The sequence below is a fragment of the Phalacrocorax carbo genome, chromosome 3 (assembly GCF_963921805.1).
Source record: "Phalacrocorax carbo chromosome 3, bPhaCar2.1, whole genome shotgun sequence".
NCBI lineage: Eukaryota > Metazoa > Chordata > Aves > Suliformes > Phalacrocoracidae > Phalacrocorax > Phalacrocorax carbo.
The window spans coordinates 63,461,615-63,482,325 of NC_087515.1; positions in this window are offsets into that span (position 1 = coordinate 63,461,615).

Genomic DNA, 20,711 nt, shown 5'->3' on the forward strand with positions numbered 1-20,711 from the left:
AACAATCCCAGCCTAGTCCTGATGTGGTAGAGTTTAAGAAACATAGTTCCTAACTCCAATGTTTCCTCTGGGTGGTGAAATCAGTCTGAGATGAGGAATGTGTGATACATATGTGGTCCTGTTGATGTTAGAAATGAAAGTACTGGGATGCACTTTCCTCCATGATCATGTGCCCAATGTTTATTTTCTGTACTGAAATTGTTTAATATGTATCACTACAAAACTCAGCGTGTAATTTTTTTGTGCACTTTAGTTTGAAATATTGTTACAGTAATCTGCAGGGGGTGGCAAAAATGTATAGAAAGATGCATACATATTCTTAATAAGTGTTTCTTTCTTATTGCCAACAGCTATTTTGCTGTTTTATTTAATATCAAGGTGGGGCAAACCAGTTTTGAATAAAGGAAGAAATAAGTCAAACATTTTCTCTTGAGTTTTTTCTGAATAAAAACTTTGAAATGGTTTTTCAGTTCATGTGTCTCTACCTTTCTAGCTGAAAAGGAGTTGAACAGTGAAACAAAGACTATAATAGTAAGTGTTTAAGAGGAATATAATTTGCAGTATTTATGTTATCCTATATGACTTCAACACCTTTCTTCCTTCCACCGTTGGACTTAGAATTAAGCTTTCTTGTATTCCCTAAAGAACTGTTTGAGTTATGACATCCATTAAACTTCAGAAAACCCACTATCATGGTTCTCCTTAAATTCTCCAAATTTAATGTACAGTTGTCTCTTTTAATGTGCAACGTACAAAGCATACACATGAAATAAGTGAAGCATGCCTTTTCATAGCCTACAGAGCCTTGTCACAGTTTGTGCAAATGTTGTAAACTCTGCTGTAGTTGTTGATGCTTTTGAATGTTCAACTCTGGCAATCTTGTCTAAGGCACCCTTCCAAAACGTGTAGAGGGAAAACCAGATCTCCTGCAGACTTTGCCCAGAACAGGAAATATCCCAATCCAGCCAAACTGAAAAGGAATTTTAATCCAATAGCACATTATCTTATCTTCTTCCCCCTGTAAAATTTCAGGGTTTTACCATCAGCTGGGTCAGTGTCCATACTGTGAAAGAATTAGTTACAAATTAGTTACAAATTTGATTTTAATAGTGACTGTATATCCCTTACCCAAGAAACTGTTTCTTCACAGGATTTCCAATACAGTCTCTTTGTGGACAAAAACAAAGCTTGGAAATTTTAAGACAGCAGAAAAAACAGAATCACAAAATCACAGAATCTCAGGTGGGAAGGGACCTCAAAGATCACCTAGTCCAACCTTTCTGGAAGAGCAGTGTCTAAACAAGATGTCCCAGCACCCTGTCCAGACGACTCTTGAAGGTGTCCAACGTGGCTGAGTCAACCACTTCCCTGGGGAGGTTATTCCAATGGGTGACTGTCCTCAGTGTGAAAAATTTCCCTCTGGTGTCCAATCGGAATCTCCCCAAGAGTAATTTTTGTCCATTACCCCAAAACAGAAGTGGATTTAGAATGGGAACCAGTATTCAGAATAGAATCACTTGGTAGTACAATGTTAGAGCCATCTCTAGTGTTCTAGCTACAGTTTTTATTTATCTTGAAACCAAAAATGCACTTTTTTGTGTTTACAGTGCATACACATACATTTCTACACTACAAATATTTGAGTGAAATAGCAGGCGAGTTACAGGACAGGAGTCATTTACCATACAGTGTAATTTTGGAGTTTAGAGTCAGTTATTTGGGAAGACAAGGTAAAGCCAGCACTTTAAAGCCAGCAGTCAGTAGATTACTTTGAAGCACACACCATTATATTGATAGTTTGCCACAGATAGTAAATAATCAAATGTGGAAATAGATTAAATAGTTCGGGAAATATTAGATATCTTTAAACTAACAGAACTATGCTGCTCTAAAGAGACTGGGATTTTATCCAAAAGGGTTTTTTTAAAGAAAAACACCTTAAATGAAACAGTGTTTGAACTCTTGAGCTTAAAAGCATTGTGGCAACCAAAACTATTCTATTCTATTCTATTCTATTCTATTCTATTCTATTCTATTCTATTCTATTCTATTCTATTCTATTCTATTCTATTCATGTTAGACAAAGAAGCTCAGAGGTTTCGTAAACCCTGCACACCAAGAGGCTTTACAAAGAGTTTACATTTTCTTTTTTTGCTCTGATAAAATTTGGAAGGAGACACCAGAATTTTAACACCTACTATTTCAAGGATAAGCTCTTTCTGACTATAGGTATTTCCTAGATTGCAAAGGATAGAAGTAACAGGTGTTTTGAGTCAAGAAAATCACTGTGGCTCAATTTACTATGGTATCTTGACAAAGAATAATGGGACTTTATTCAATTCACTAAGTATTATTTACTCTAGGATGAACTACAGCTGAAAAGAGGGAATCAAAGACTTTAAGACAGTGATCATCTTAATCTTTCTTTAGCTAAGAGAGAATACTAATCTTCTATGAGAGTGTGGGGAAAATATGCATTAAGAAGTCACTTTGTAGAGAGGTTAAAGCAATTGCAAAATATTAGTTCCAGGAATTGCTCAGAAAATTGTGCAAGAAATCCTCTATGCTGGTAAATCCAGTGGTAGGAGGATGACAGCTCAGGGATTTTTATTTTTTTTTTTAATGGAAAGCAGTTTTCTCTGCTAGGAAACTGCCCTAACCACAAAAAAGAAGATTCATTCTGAAAATATGAACTTGGTTCTGTTACATGATTCGTTTCATGACGGAGGGAGTACCTCTTAAAGCCCTGGCTGCTGAAATCAAGAGAAACACCTTAGCTTTCATTTTAAACATGAGTATACATTGATCTCTCCTATTTGCAAGGGAAGCCAGAAAAATCTTCAAGTTCAAAAATAAGAATGGAAGCTTAGCATTTACTATTTCAAGCCTTATTATTTTAAAAATCAATCTTCTGGCTTCAAGAGGTCCAGGACCAGGGTTTGGCAGTGTGAGGAACTAGTAACCCTGTATGCTTCCACTTATGGTAAACTCACAGGCAGTCAGGAAGATGTTTCAGCATGGTAAAATGTAGATCAGATTGGAACAGTGAAATGGGGACAATTTCATTGGGACAAGGAAATGTAGCTCTGTATCAAAAGTGAGGAAGCTGGTAACTTCTCTCCCACACACACTTCTGTGTCCCATTTAATAGTTCTCTTTCAAAGGGCCAGGAGAGCATCAGATTTCAAACACCAGGCAAGGGAAGAAATGGGCCATTAAATATCATGGCATAAATCTGAAGTCAGTTCAGTGGAAACAGGGTTTTATTATACCAAGAAATCCTAGAAGAATGAACTACATTAGGACATGTGCATGTAAACCTGCAGACTCAAAGTCATTGCAAAACTGCTTATTGGCATAGGTAGAGTGGAGCACAAACGTGGTTTATACAGCTTTCTGCTCTGATATCCCTTTGCTAAGGCAGCTTAAAATAGTGTTATACCAAGCAGTCAAAGTTCCTTTTGTTTACCAAAAGCAACAGTTGATATGGGGAAAAGCAGTAATATTCTGTATCTTGGCCTTATTGCGGCCTGCTTTTGAATAGAGAATGCAAATGTGGTTGATGAACTATGCAGAGAGAACTTCGAATCATTAGCAAAACATAAAGGTGTGTTGAATGCAGTTCAGTAGAGACCTAGCCTTGGTCTTGTCCTATACAAATTCCATAAATAATCTGTGTGATGGAACAGGGAATATAAGGATTTATTAATTCAGTACAAAAATCGAAGGGATTAGGTTAGATATACATATCCTTGATAAAAAAAAGATAAATGGCCCATAAAACAAACACACACACACAAAACAATAAAACACAGGAAAATGGGGACAAATGCAAAGCACTTGAGAAGAAAAAGCTAGACTAAATACAGAATGAGAAGCAAACTAAAGTCTGATCAGAGAAGAAGAGTCAATAAACGTGTCAATATGACAAAAGGGTATATGGCAGGAATTAACCTGACACACGACATAGTTCTTTGTTTTATACAGCACTGTCAGTACCCCAACAAGTGTATTGCATATAGATTTGAACAGCACACCTCTGGAAAAAGTAAGATCACTTGAAGAGCCTACAGATGAGAGCAGTGAGAATGATCTGAGATCTCTAAAAAGGTTGTTCTAGGAGGAGAGAACAGAAGACTCTGAACAGTGTGATCTGACCAAGGGAACAGAGCATAGGCTGTTCACAAAAACAAGCTTTAAGAATGTAAAAGACTCATGCAAAGAGTAAATAAAAAACCCAAACCAGATTTTCTTGCCTCCTCCTGAACGACATAAGGATAAGTGTTTCTGTCATGGTTTATATGGTCCAGATCCCTGAAGTCATGTTCTTCAATACAACATTTTTTTATCTCTCAAGGTGTGCTCCTACTATTAAGCTGATCAGGGAGGAAGGCAACAAAAGTTGTAAGCATCTGTTCAGACAGAATTTTGCAAAGAAAGAAAGGAAAAAGGAAAATGTTTAATATGCTAAAGAAAAAAACCACAAAACTCTTCACAAAATTTGCTGAGAATGGTTAATAACTTTAGTCTCTCAAAAACTTGATTTTCCAACAAATTTACAATTTACAAAGATATTTTATGCAAAAAGGTTGTAAAATATTTAGTCTAAAAACCAGTTTTGGTAATGTTTGATATGTATGCTTTAATAATGACTGATACACACAATCTAATAAATGATGAATAAAAACCCTCATATAAGACCTTAACACAATTTTGCTCTGTGTTTTCTGTATCCTAAAGAGAAATAGTGGCAAGAGGATTCTTTTCTATTCTGATATACTTCTCTATATGAGAGCAAATTAAGGGAAATGGTATAGTACTTACAGACATAACAAAGTCCAGAATATTTATAATCACACATCCTTCACTGCTAACCATAAATAACTTATCACACAGCAGATTGATACGGGCTAGTTTTAAAATGTTCGAATATTTTAAAATGTGAATCATACACATTACATAATTAAAATAATTTCATCCTATCCAGTAAAAAATTGATGAAAATTTGTTTCAAGTCTCTTTCCACTCTCTTCCCCTAACAAGCATGATAAGTGAGCTGTGGTTCATGGTTTCCTTCTGTGTTGATTGAAATTTTCAAAAGCTAGAAAGAGATGTAAACTTAGAGATAACACATTCTATCTGTTATGCCATAAGAAATTTTACTAGGCTGAATCACTCGTTTATATATGCTCCAAAATAATTCAAGAAATAATTTGTAACTTGTAGAGACATTACAGAAGGGAAAACTGCTTAGTGAAGAAGAAATTGCTTAGGAAAAAAACTTCTGAACTTTAGATGGATTTTCATTTATGTGAGTTGAAAGATACCTTCTCCTTGGATGAGAAGTAGGTTTCCCTCTCAATCCTCCAGTTATGTGTGTACCATGTAGTTCTAGACATTCGTATGGATGGAGAGATAATTATAATAAAGAAGTGAGGAAGGACTGGTGTACCACGGTTCAGATATGACAAACTTCTCTGAGGAGTACACAAAGCCAAATAGTACTGGAGATGGTGGTTGGTGAGGGAAGATTATCATCTTCATGTGTGATACTCACCTTCAGGTAATTGTACAATGTATAAAGATTAAGGAATGCACTTGTAAATCAAACAAGGGACCTTACTGCTAGCCATATTCAGGAATTGTGCATGTAGTCTGGATTACTTTTTCTTATTTGCAATAAAATAAAGAAGTAACATCTTTCTAAAGTGGAACTTCTTCCTGGAATGTGTGTGTGTGAAAATCCTTTGGAACAAAAAAACCATGGTTAGAGCTCTTCCCCTGTGGGAAACTGACAGAACTGGGTTTACACAACTGAATATTTATGTGTCCAAAGTGGAACAACCTAAAGAGAAAACAAGAGAAAAATCCTGAAATAATCTATGCTCAGTGGTCTGAGATCTTCCTACGTTTAGAACAGGTACGCATCTATACCCTATTCTTCAAATCAATCTCAGAAGAGGTAATTGAGTTGTATTCTTCAAACACCAACACAATACAGAGGAAAAAATGTACCAAGAGTTTCCTTTTTTCCCCATAAATGTTAAGTATACTCCATAAAAGATTTATTAAGCTTTAGAAGTGAGCTAGCCAGAGAATATGCACTTTATGAATTCCACTGAATTTTGAGAATATATCTGTCAGGCTGGCAGGTGACATCAAGGACTAGGCAGCAATGGAACAGAAATGCTAGGACTTTGTTACCCATTTCTGACTCCTACTTACTCAGATAAGTGACATTTTTGTGAGTGCTCTGGCAGTCAAGACCAGGGTCCTCCAAATACTGCAGCAAAACTCTCTTAGTCTAACCAGTGGATCTAATCCAGGTGCCTTGATAAAAATGTGCAAGCATCCCATGATTGAATATGGAAAAGAAACTGGGCTTCCCCAGCCCAGCTTAAATATTTTGTTGCACTTTGGTTAAGGTTAAAACCTGCAGTGCTAGGGAAGGGACATAAATAGCAAATTCCAGAATTCTCTCATTCCTTGTATAACCACCTTGCAAGCTCAAGGTGGTTGAGATGCTTTGGCTGACACTCACAGAATGGTATTATTTCAATGCCAGGGGCAAGGCTTCTTCTCAGATAGAAATAAATCTCTGCCTTCAGAACTCAAAGCAATTTGTCTATTTTCAAGGGGGGCTATGACAAAGACAATGATTTTAGTATATTCTCATTTCACTAATTTGGATTAGTTTATGGTCAGTATATGGCACAAATATTTGAGGAATATAGTGATAGAACAAATTAGAAGGCCATTGTTTGTGAGTGGCTTATTTAATATGTCATCTTTTTTTATTTTTATTTTTTTCTGTATTTAAACACCTACTGACAAACACAGTTGATAAAAAACACACAAAGCTACTACTGTCTTTATGTGTGCATTAACAACTTGGCTAAATATACACATGGGTTCATTTTTTACCTGTACTTGTACATACTGTAGTAAACCTGTGGCCTGTTTAATAGCTACAACTGAAAATCTGTTTGCCCTGTCATCTACAGGTTTTATTTTAATGCAGTTTATTTATTCAACAGCATATTTAAAATTCAAACTACTCATCTAGGAATGATTCTTAGGCTTTTAATTATTGTATATTGGTGTAATTAAGGTAATTGATACATTGAATGTTCAGATAAGCAAAGTGCCTTAACAAAAAGAATCCCATTTAAAGGAAATGGAAAATTTGATACCGTGAACATAAGAAAATATGGCTGTATTATCAGGATGCAATGAAATATATTTATTTATATGATTAAATTTGGGTTCTTGATAAAGAATTTTTCAACTGTTTCCTCTTAATGAAATAGTCATTAAACACTGCTTGCATTTTTCTGTCTCTGTACACAAATATAGACAATAGAATGGATAGAAATGAGAGAAGGGTATATATACACCAAAATAATATAAGGGAAACCAGTTCTCTCTCACAGGAACCCAGACAGTCACTATGGTGCTTCCTGACAGAGTAAAGCAGCAGGAGACAGCTAATGAGGCAAGTCATCCGTTATCATTGCAGTGCTTAGCCTGATTTAGTTATCTGAATCAAAATGACAGATTCAGGAGGAAGGCTCCTGGGAACTTGACTGAAAATGTTATGTTGATGTTACCATGCATTGATCAATCTAGTGGAGTGCCTCTTCGTCTCCATGCCAACAACGAATAGAAACAAAAAAGCAGGGGTTAAGGGGCATGCTTTTGGAAAACTGATATGGGAGGAGATATTTTCTTTATAAACAGGTTTTGTTAAGCACTGAAATAAGCTTCATGCCTCGGACTACTCATGGCTCTTCAAAATATGGGAGGTTTTATAATGTAATTTCAGCTTGTCAGGAACAATTTTCCTCCTTCCTTTTAGGATTACTTAGAAGTTTAGCTTTAGTAGCTGCAGTCCGTGTCACTGGTTGCTTATTAACTTTATTCTAACATGAAGAGGAAGAAACAGACTTTAACCATTTCAATACCAACAAAATGCTACTCAGTATTCAAAAAAAAAAAAGTGTGGTTATATTTTTATAAAATATTCATTTTATTAGATGGTCAAAGTTAATCTTCATGATGTTAAACATTTCTAGGAAAGATGCAATCTAGAAGACAAAAAGTAGCTATTGTCTGAAAAATGTAGAAGCAAATGGTGACTAATTTTGACCCGGACTTGAAGGCAGAGCTGGGTTTTTTGAATGAGAGGTCTAGACTGGGCTTTCTTGCAAAATGAGTAAATGATCTTTAAAAAGAAAACAATGAGGGAAAAAAAACAGTCCTGGAGAAGAAAATTGAGTTGTTCAGAAAACCAGCAGTTCATTGTTGAAGCTGTCAATATTCTTTGATACAAGTCTGGAAAACACATTAGAAAAAAAGAGACAATTTTAGTTCATTTAACTGTGAGCAATACTTACATCAAGTCACAGAGGTTGGATACCTCTTCAATGTAAGTAAACCTCTTCTGAAACTGGTGAAGAGTTCTGTGTTCAATACCTAAATGTTCTCTTTCAGAGGAAATTTTACTGGCTTGCGGTGTTCAGCTGAGACTTACCAGCTGTTTTAGAAATAGATTTTAAAGTTTTTGCTGTTTCCCAGGAACTGTACCCACTCACTCATCTCTGAGGCCGCAAGTGTTTCAGGCTAAAGGAAGTCCTCTGAGACAAAATGAAAAGTCAATGTGTTCTGAAAAGGATATCTATACCCTGTTCCTGAATCTTTGGAAATTTGTGCTTTAACTGAAAACTGGCTGAAATCTAGAATTGATATTCCAGGGGAGAATAATAACATGACAAATTCTGAAATGGAATGGAAAAAACATGTTCTGGACCATTGCTGAGTGGGAAACCCAAGCTTTTGCTTTGGAAGGGGCCAAGGCAGTGTCTTTGGTAGACTCAAAGGAGTTACTGATCTCCAAAGGATCCATCATCCCCATTCTCCATCCATTCAACAGGTAGATAGTGCTGAAACTGGAACCTCAAAATTCCAGTACCCCAGGCAATGAGAAATCACAAACCAGGAATATTATACGGTAATTCTCCTCTTTATATTTGGAATAAGAATTTATAATAATAGCAACAACATTGACCATGAAACTTAATGAACTGCAGTCAAAAGGCACACACAGTGTGGCATAAGGTGGGGATATTTAATAAATACAATATTGAAAAACTCTAAATATGGATGCAGAGAGGAAGGAATTTGAAGAAGATAAAACTCTTGTCCCAAATTTAGAATATTCAAGGTTGCTGGGTCAACATGCAAACTTTCATGCAGTTTGCTTTCCTGTTGGAAGGAACAGACACTTTATGTTTAATATTGCTCTATGTGAAGTTGAATCTCTGACAATCCCACATTTTAAAGCCTTTATTCCTCCTGTCAGCAGAGTATGCACATTCTTCAGTAACATAGTCTGACCCCAGGAGATGGTCAGCATACTGAATTTTGTGTAAAAATGCTTCCAAAAGTGGATTTTTGCTTTTAGATTTTAAATAGATCATCATCTTATTTTGCAGCGCCTGTAGGATGACTTAACATAGTATCCTTATTTTAGAAATATGGGATGTAAAAGACTGTGATATAAGGCAGAAGATACAGGCTTCATTGCCACTTGCTTTATAGTTTTTTGTGTGACTTTGGACAAATTGTGTAATTTCTTTGTGCTTCTGTTATCCATCTCCTTCATAGTACTCCTATTCTTCATCCTCTGCCTTTAAAATTTAGTCTTTAAACTGTCTCAGTTCATGGCAATCAAGTCTGATCAGACTATTTAAAATACTTCATACCTCATAATATGGACATATACAGCTTTGTATGGGAGATCATAACAATCCTTCTGTGACAGCAAAATAATAATGACTAATCTTGTACCCGGATTTAAAAAAAAAAAAAAGACAAAAAAAAGGGATTTGCTGCAACATAAGTCAAGGTCTCTTCAGATCTCCAGCCTTATGTTCAAAGTCACTGAAGTGAATCTAGTACCCTTTCCCAGTATTCAATGAACTGGCTTTTCCAGAAATCTGGAATTCTCCCCTCTACCAGAAATCACAAAATAAACAACATTTTAAATATTCTTTTACTGAATAAAATGAAAAGACTAATATTACAAATGGTATTTATGACTGACTGTCCCATAGCCTCAACTGAAAAATATGTGCAGAAAGAGGCTATGCCATCTTGGAATGTCATATTCACATCAGTTTTTTGTTCTGCTCATAACTCAACTACGAATCCAGTGTGGACCTTGTATCAAGCTGACCCAGATGTATTTTCCTGTATTTCTTACAGTTTGTAAGGTTCTGCCACTATTGTTGGGTCAAACTGTGAGAGTATTATGATACTTGAAAAATGTAGGAATTTTACAAATATGTAGCAATTAAACACATAGGAATTTACGTAGAAAATTATGTTACTTGTTAATTTTCATTAAACATCGTCATCTTTCCTGGGACCACAATACATATTTCCATCAGTGCTGCCATCTGAGTGCTCTGTAACAAGTATGGAAAAGCTGCATTAATGAGTAAGCAAACAAAACTATTGTTTCCATTTTGGACTACTGGGACCCTTGCCCACGTTGGCTGCTCTGGTAGGCACCTATTATAGACATTCTTAAAAAATGCAGAAAAGAAGTAGCTTGAAGAACTTTGCAGATCACTGCCTTGGGTTAAATTATAGAGGCTAAAGAGTTACCCTCATAAGATAAGGTTCAAGAACAGTTAAAAATTAAAGATAAAATACAGTTTTAAATAAGAAATTAAATCTTTTTTTGTGGTTCCCGCATGTTTTCAGTCTGGTGTACCCCCAGATAGGTATTTGTTATTTCACTCTTAAATTAGTCTAATGATAAAACTGCCCAGGTAACCTTGTATCCTTTAGAAATACCACTCTTGGACACAACCAATACATTATAAAGGAGTGGCTTGAAAACTGTTATATCTTCCACTCAAGCAGAATATGTGCACCTTAAGAGTTTGCCAAACAATTCACTATGAGCTACATGCAACCAGAGGCAAGTAATTTAAGTTTTAGTCTGTGTGAGACACTTCAGTTAAGATAGTAAACCTCTTTACCAAACATCTGGATGGCAGAGACAGAGCTGGATATCTGAGAATCACTATGATCCTAATGGAGCGGCATTATGCGTAATGCTCCAAGGGAACACCTAGTAGAGGCAATGTTTGCATAAATCCAAATAAAAAAAGCTAAAACTTCACAGAAACCTGAGGAGTTTGACCATGTAAAAAAGGCTCAAAATGGTGACCAAGGCTTATGGGTTGGAAGAGACTTTTTCCATGAAAAAAGGAGCTTAACTTAACTTGCTTAAATCCTCTGGTACTCAAGAGAATGGGATGCTGGGTTGGTTATTTTTTACGTAAAAATTATAATAAGGAAATACCTGGCTCCACCATTAACTACTCCACCTAATTAAATCCATCTACATGACTAAATTTTGGCAGGCTGTCTGGATTAAATGGAACAATTAATGTATATCCCATTCTGTGATGTGAAAACAGGTTTCCAGAGACACAATAACCTGCCTGAGGATGCTGAGGAAAAAATAAATTTGAATGTCTATTCCCACTGGATCATGCTGTTGTACATAGTAAGACACTATTTTTAAAAGAAAAAACTCTGTAACAGGTTACTCAAGAAAAATAACACATTATTCAAGAATTATTTTGTCCACTTCCCAGATAAACACGTTTGTGTTTATAAAAATAGCAGTGATATTTTTGAAGAGCACAAGAGGATGTAACTATTTCTTTAGTGCTATTTGGGTTATTGCTAGAGTTAGTAATACAGTCTACAGGCATAGATAACTCAGTCTTGTGTGAGCTGATTAAAACTATTGTTTTAATAGTCTAAGGCGTTGTAAACATCGTGGATTGGGTGGAGACCTGTCAAATGGACAGTTAATTACCAGAAGGAATATGAGCTAAAATATATTACACAATCATATAGGGCTGTAGAAATGTGTTTCGAATTAAACAGCATATGAGATTCAGACAGCAAATTATTTCTCTCCATGAAGGTGATAACACAGCTTTACTTCCTGTCTTGGTAAGATATTTCACTATATTTTATGTCAATGCTAATGCCAGTCTATCAAATCTGTAATACTCTGATGGAACAGTACCTATACCTACGACTAAAGAATTATAGAAATTCATGAAGTAAATTCAGTAATGATGTGAGTTTTACCTAAGGTGGGTTGAGTGCATAGAAATCAGAGTGAGAAACATGGTGCATAAAGAAAGCAAAGCTGATGTATGAGGAATTCTGAGGAAACATAAGATTCAAGGCTGCACTTTTTAAAACTACTTGTGGCCTAGTTTTTATGATCTTTAATTTCTTATTTTCATTAGTTTTCTTGCTATACTATTTTTTTTCTTCTGAGATCTCACATAAGTTATGCAAATGGAATGACCTAAAGACCCTTAAGAAACAAGTCTAATCCCATTTACAGTAATATTGTGAAGGAAAATAGTCTCTTCAGTGCTGAACTTGAAATCAGAATGTAATCCTTAAAACCAGTTAATTTTTTTGTTCCCATGTAAAAGCTGAAGGGTAGCCTTCATAACTTGCATTTAAATTACAAGTCTCATACGCATGCTAAGCTTCTTGTTGTATTCAAAAATGAAAGACAGAGCAGTTTGAGCATTATCAAAGGAGACAGGTTCTGCTGCAAACTGATCCCAGAAAAAAGCTGAATCAAAAATGAATTGTATCAAAACCAACACTTTATTTTATAAAACCTGAAAGTACATAACCACTTACTTGTTATCTCCCCATTGGGGAAAAAACAGTTAACTGTATCCCTTCCTCATTTAAAGATATTTCCAAATTGTCTGCTAAATTGTTATTTCATTCTACTTATCTCTGTTGCTGAGTCAGCAGTTCATTGACTATTCCAGCCACCTGCAATGTGAAGAGGGTTTAGTTCATATTGCTTAGTACATAGTAGTCAAATTTGGCTTAGGAATTCCTATTTTCATATTAGGCAGTATATTAAAAATGGCCTGAATGCAGTTTCTTTCCTTCTAGGAAGCTCCATGTAATACAGATTAAATATAAATATTCATATAGAAAAGCACTCAGATTAACGAGAACTGAAAAATGAAAGACATTCCTTCTTCAAGTCTCTTAGTATGGGACATTGCAGAGAGACTTCTGTGTGCATTACATACTCCTTGAAACTCTGGAGTTCAGAGGCTCCCGAAACACTCTGTAGTGGTCTTACAGAGCAAATCACAAGGACTTCTCTTCTCTGTGTTTCTCTGTGATCTGATGTAGTTCAGGTGTGTCTATAGCAGTGGAAGAGAGGGCATACTTTCGAATTGCACTTATTGTTAGCTAGTACAAAACAGGACAGAGGGTAGCTTCCAGAAGTAAAAAGCTTTTCAGTGTCTGGTGCAAAACATCCTGTACAACAAAAGCATCAAGCCATTACCCTTCTGCTTCTTTGGGGTGGGGTGTGAGGAGGGATGTGGTGCTGGTGGGGAGTTTAGGACACTTTAAGCTTTGGTAATATTTTCGTTCTCATCTCCAAATAGTCCAGTCAACTTCCTCTACTGTAATTTGATTTTTCAGTACTGCAGGGATTGATTTTCTTCCTGGTTTTCTTCATATTCATACATTTAATTTACAGGATTCACCATTCCCTGGTAACTAATGAAGTGTAAATTAAGTCCTCGAACCAGAACACTACATCAGGTCTTGGAATGCTCAAGAAGTAGCAGTTTACAAAATCTGTTTGTTCATGACACAACCCTCAAAAGGGAAGTGTCCCATATAAAAGTATAGCAAATTTACTTCAAGATACATCAAATCAAAGTTGGCTGTGTTTCCAAATGCACAGAGTATTGTTTATATATGGTCACCTCTGTATCATTTTCTTTGAGTTCATCCTTTTGGTGTTGTTTCAGAGTGTGTCCAGCACTTCAGTTCACGATAGGGATGGGTGATCTGGTGAGTAGGTAGTGGAGAAAATTTGGACATTCTTCTGGCTATTTTATTTTATTTTTCTAAAAAATATACAACAGCTTCAGGAATACCTAAATCATCTGTGAATTTAATGCAACTTCAGCCAATAGTTTTTACAAAAGGAAGCTGGAAAAAATTTCAAAAATGTTATTTTGTGCTAATTGATCTCTATGAAACCAATGTTTCTTCTTTCTGACTCAGAACTGTCAGCATTTACTTTGTAAGGATTCTCTGCCCTCAAATTATTTTTTTTTTAAATAAAAAGGATATGACAAAAAAATGCAGATTTTTTCCCCTGAAGTTACATTTTTTTTTAGGTTAATGCGGTTATGTTTTTTCAAGTTTTTTTCTGGTTCCATCAATGAACTGAGAAATCATCCACTGTTTGCACAGTGTTGTCTTTGTGTTCATCTGTCATCCTTAGAACTTGGTTGTTTCCTTTGTCTATATTAATACAGTGATAAAGATTCAACTGTGCAAAAATATTCACTGATTACAATTTGTGTGACATCATAGTTTTCAAATTAAGTCGGGATTTTTGCACATCTATAATTGAGGGTGGTGTTTGTCCTGCAGATCTTTATTACCATAATGTGAGAGAAGGCAGGAACATAGTTTGTCTCAGAATGCAGTCAGCACAAGCACAAATAGCAATTACAAAAATAAACCTTTTTGTTTGTAAACTAAAAAAGTAAAGGCTGAAATAATGAAAACTTAAACCATTTAAAAGTTATTTTACACACTGTCTTTTCTATATATCTCCACGTCTTCCTTTTAGCCAAAGGCAAAGAAGGAAAAGGGAATGAGTAAACAGCCTGAATCTGTTTTGTAAGAGATCATGTCAGTTGTTATTAACTTTTATATTATGTTTCATTGGTCTGGTTGAAGGCAAACAGAAGGTCAAAATATTTGTTTTTCTTATTATTCCTAGCTTTGAAAGAAGATTCAGTTAAATATTTTAGCTGACTTCAGTAATTTTAAATGCATTTTATTAGAATCACTCATGGTTCCATGCAACATTTTTAGAAAGTGGAAAGCTTTTGAGAGGAACATATGGATGCAATACCTTGGGCAGGGGGAGTGCTTATATGGTGGTATAATAATGTAATGCCTGTAAGTGCCTGTAAGAACTAACATGAAGAACATGAGTTCATTCTAACTTCACCCTGTAAGCATAAGAAGATGTTTATTAATTGAATCAATAAACATTAGGAAGAAATCTCATTCATATGTTTTATTTTCTACTAATAGACCTAAAAGAACTTTGGTTTGGTTTTGGTTTTTTTTTAGCGGATGAAACACAAGTTATCCCATGTAAAGGGTAGGCAATGTCAAAACCAGTAAAAGAACCTGACTTGCCTGAAAACTAGCTCAAGGCTCTTTTCACCTGGCAATGTATTGTTTAAGATTTTTTTCATTCTTACTTTTAACTATACTGACAAATGCAGATCATTCCCTGTAGTTGTTCACTCACAGTCACAAACTTCTGCATTTTTTCCCATGCTGAAGACCAGTCTGAGATTCATATATATTACCACATATAATAATTGTGAAAACTGTTTTCAATAGGTTCAGGAGTTCAGTTTGTTCAACCCTACACAGTTTCTTACAGAGATGGACTTTTTGCCCCACAGAATTGTTGCACCCAACTATGCTATCATGCTATTGCATTAAGTAAATGCTTGTCTTCATCCATTCAGTGAGGTATGATATTATAGGCTCTGGCAACAGACATGATATTCTACAGCAGATATGGCACAAATATGGAAGCTTAGCAGTACATGGATTTACTACTAGAAACCTGCCCTTCCCCCATTGAAGGGGAAGATGCATGAAGGCAGCTTGATGTTGTAGAGTATTCAATAAAATATAAGCTTTCATAGTACGTCATGATAGACAGGCAAAAGAACCTGCTAAAAGTGAGGTCTCTGAAATTCAGTGTTCCAAAATAACATGGATTTGTTAACATAGAGGTAAGACCCTTTCATTCCACCTTGCTTTGAGGAAGGAGAGATCAGTACTTTGCTCTTACCCATGTGTAGGATGGTTCTTGTTTGAAAATGCTGTTCGGTAAAGAAAGTGGCTGACTGGGTCAATCCATTATTTGAAGTAATTTTTCAGGAACTCAGAACTTGTTTGTGGACGCTTTTCTCAACTTCAGTAAAAACAAAAATAATCATAGCAATATTTTTGACAGGGTTCCTGTAAAATAAAATATGAAATATTACATCAAGAATGCTATGCTCACTTGAAAGATCCTACACAGAGAGATCTTAGTCATCACCCTCCAAGTGCCCCTAACAGTTCAATGTTAAAAGAAACTTCTCAGGTAATTGCTTTCAGAAAATCAGCAATTGCTTTAGTTCCCACACAGTAATAATTCAGATTACTATTGTGGTAAATGAGTAAAGTGGGGCAGTCCATTAGTAAATAATGCATGAGTCATACTTAGTATACAGCAGATCAGGTACTGAGAATTAAGGTAGTCTTGAAAGATACTCAACACTGGCAAATCCGTGCCACATTTACACATGTTGTGGAACTCCCCCTGGGATTAAAAATTTCTTTCTAGAATTTAAAAAAATGATCTTTAATATGTCATTAATTAATCTCCAAGGCCTGGGAACACAGGAAAATAAAACTTCTAATTTTTTTAATCAATCCATATTTATTGAGTACTACCAGACATAACTATGTGCTAGATACTTTCACCCAGAGCAAATAGCTGTTGGAAGGCAGAGGGGGGATATATGAGTCAACAAATTGTTGTAATTATCACAGTTTTTCTTGGAATTATCCATCTGTACAATTATTGTATGGATGGCCCTTCAAATAGTTGGGAGCTGAATAGGTATTCCAGTGAGTTAACCCGAAGCAAAGAGGCAAAACACCCTAGGAATGAAAAAACACAGAGCAGAGACTCTAGAAAGCACCACTTGAGTTGTAGGATGTTTCTGATATGCCAGTAATGAGACAATTCAAAGAAGCTAGACATATATAAACAAACTCCCAGGTAGGTAGGAGGAAAAGGTACAAAATACAATAACTAGTAGTGAGGACAGTATTTCTGATAAGGCAGGGCCTTTTTTACAAAGCATGGTTTGGGTTGGAAGGAAACTGGAGGTTCTATTCTGCAGAAATATTAAAATGTTCAGACCTGTTTTCTTCCAACCTGGACAAAAAGACACATATTTTTACTGAAGACAGTATCCAAAAATTATGATTTGGAAGCATGGAAGCCATTTGCAGGATAAAAGATAGAACAATTTCACTGAAGTATTGTGAAAGAACATCTAAAATATCTGGTTTATTGTAGTAGTAAATGCATTATAGCAAGTATTCTATAATTCAGCAATTTACATTTTAGTAATTTATACTAATCAAAGCAATATAAATAATGACATTGAAATATTTTATTTATATTGTTTCCGCTTAACCCAACTAAACCTATTCCATGGCTTTGTGCTTCCTGAACTAGAGAGGAGTCATGGCAGGCTAGTTCTGTGCAGTTGAGGAAGTTTATGTGTGTTTAAGATACTTTGCATAGGATGCAAAGCCTGTTCATCATGCAAGATGGATTAGATTGTTTAAGAGGAAGCTTGTTTTGCATATGGCTTGACTTTTTTGCTGAGGAAGATGAGACTGGGATGAAAGATTGGTTGAGGAAAGGGAACAAAAGGGTTGGCTCCATGGTTAAAGGGATTGAATATCATCCTGCAATATTATTCTTATCTTTGATAAAGAATTCCTGCATGAATTTAAGAGGCCCCTCACAAGTAGTCATTAACTGTGCATTCATCATATTCTGGGCTTGACCTGAGATCATGGGGTCTGGTCTGCAGAAGTGTTTGGCTTTTGTGGACCTAACACAAAAGCGCTTTGAACCTATAAAATGCTCTGTGGTGCATGCTGGAAAATCAGATTCTATGCCCTCAACTTGGACTCTAAAAATCCATGAGTGTACTTGACCTCTTTGTCTCTCTCTAGTACCTATAAAACAGGGAATTAAACCACCTCTTCATATCACTAGAGTGTTATGAAGATTAAATAATTTTTTTAAGCACTCTGATATTACTATTTGGGCATCATAGAGAAGCTCATGAGAAAATTAATCATCCTGTCTTCAGAATAAGTGTGCACTGCATAAATCCTAAGGCTACACATTTGACAATGTGAATAAAATTTACTGAGCAGCTACTTTTTTAATTTCTCTGTTCTTGTTCTTTCTTCAGTCATTCTGCTTTTTTTTTCTTTCCCACAGCCCTCAAAGGTTTATCTCTTACATTTGCCAGATACTCTTAGTGGTAACTACCTTTATCCAGCTCTCCAAAATTCATCCTTTTATTCCCTCCCTGATATGCTGCCACATTCTTCTCTTCCCCTACTGCCTGTCTAAAGCACCCTCCCAAAAGTAAACAACAAAAAACTTCTGAATATTTAGTAATTGATGTCTTATTCCATCCTCTACATTTAATTTCTTTTGCATAGCCTACCATTTCTTTAATTGGCTGCTGAGGAGAAATCATAATTTTTCATGTGCGTGTGGCCTGGTTCAATGAATTTAGATCTTGATCACAGACTTTTGGTGATGCCATAAAATATACAATACTATTACTGACATGGCTGGCTCACATTTTAGTATTGGAATCTTACACCACATGCAGCTTAGTTTAATTGTGGCCTCATCAACTTCCTGGCATATGAGAATGAAGAGAAAAAAAAAAGAACGACAACTGAGAATACTGTTGCATATTTTCTTTTTCTCCAGTAAGTTTAATAAATTCAGTTTTTAGCAGATGTCTAGAAGACCACTTTGTAGATTTTCTTTTTAAATTACATAATTTGTTTACAAATATATAACACACTAAATATTTCAGTAACCATCTGCCTGTATTGTTCCTCTTTATAAATTCTGTAGAAGTACTTTCCTTGCCATTTTTATTGAGAGACAGTCCTGCAGCCCAAAATGCATCCTGAAATATCAATCTGACACACTAGCTTTCGTTAATAACTTCTCTTAGATAGAAAGCATTAGCTACTCTATACAGAAATGGATTTTTAAGCTTGTAGGGTCAGAAATACAGATTATGTAGCTCTCTGAATTTAACAGAGTTAGCAGAGTACATGAACTGAGAATCAGGTTCATAAAAAAAGGTTTAGAATAGCTTTGATGAGTGGTTTTTATATTTCCCAAGGAAATAATTATTGTATAACACAGCTACAACTGCCTATCTTTTGTCAGCACAGATTCGAATATTTCAGAAAACTTCAGAAATAAAATGAACAGGAAGATAAAACAGGGAGGAAAGACCACCAAAAATGGGGCTGATGATTATTTATGCACGTTTAACCTTTGGCAATTCAATTTGCCCTGATTTTAAAAGCGAAACAACCTCTTTAATGGGAATATACTTTATTAGATTAGCTGATTTGTAAAAGCTTTTCATACAAAATCCAACACAAATATTAAAAGAAAGAAAAGCTTTTTACCTGTGTTGCAACTAACTACAAGGAAATCTATAAGTATTGGTTAGGGAATTGGATTTTACTGTGATGGGAGTGTTTAAAAGACTGACAGATCAGACCAGTTTCAAATTTCAAGACAACCCTTTCCTGGACTGATACTTGTTAACAATGCACATTGTGCTGTCAATGGCTTCATCTTAATCACTAGCAATCATTATCACTGCATAGGCAAAACAATGAGCCCTTAACAAGCTTAACCTAAACCAGCTATGGGTGTGCAGTATGATGTGGTTTTAGTTGGCACTGAGAGCTGTACTCCATCACTGAGGTCAAGGCCGGTCAAGGCCAGTCAAGGCTATTCCCAAGGGAAGACAGATGCAGGGTGGGCCTTCTTATTCTCCCCCATTTTCTCTCATTGCTGGTATTTCATGCTCCTCTGTCCCCTTCCCCAAAAGAAAAGAGGTGATCTCATCTGGTCTTGACACCTTATTTTTGGGATCAGGACCCAGGCTGGCTTAACTTATTCTGCAGAATTCTGGTTTTAACAGACACCCTCCCTGCCTGTTTCACATCCTTAGCTCTCCTCTGGCAGATTTTACTGCTTGCACATGTTTTCCTCCTCCCTGCTTGTGCAACTATACTAGAGACCTCTGTTTGCTCCTTGGGGACTATGGCTATTATTTTAATATTTAAGCTTAGCTGGCTTACAAAATGTTATTAGTCATGTTACAATGTTACAAAATACTTGGACATTTTGCCAGTCGTACTTTTTAAAGTTTGGTTTTTTGGGGGTTCAAAGCAAGTGAATATTAATCATGTCTTCCTTAGTGTGCAGGGACCTTTGCAGGTCCAATTGACCTCTGCTTTGTCTACACCTGAGGAGAGGTGAATCTGTCTTTCATTAAACCAGCTAGTAATTTTTCATGCTTTGTCCACTAACTTTATTCTGCCTTCATAGTTTCATGGCCAAAATGTAGTATATTCAGGCAAACACCATCACATAAGCACCCTAAAATATTTCTTGGCCTTACTTATAGCTGGATTCCAACCATTTGGCTTCTGACCCTAACAATTCCACTGAAAACATGCACCCCAGGGCTGCCAGGAAATTGTTGAGCTTGTTGCCTTACTATGGTAAAGAACTATGTTCATAAATCTGCAGTACTTGATCTTAAACATAATTGGATTTCTGGAAGGTCCAGCCGGAAACCAAAACCTCAGTCCTCTGAAAGCTTCTGATATTCACACTAAAGATATCCATTGACGACCTATGTATATAT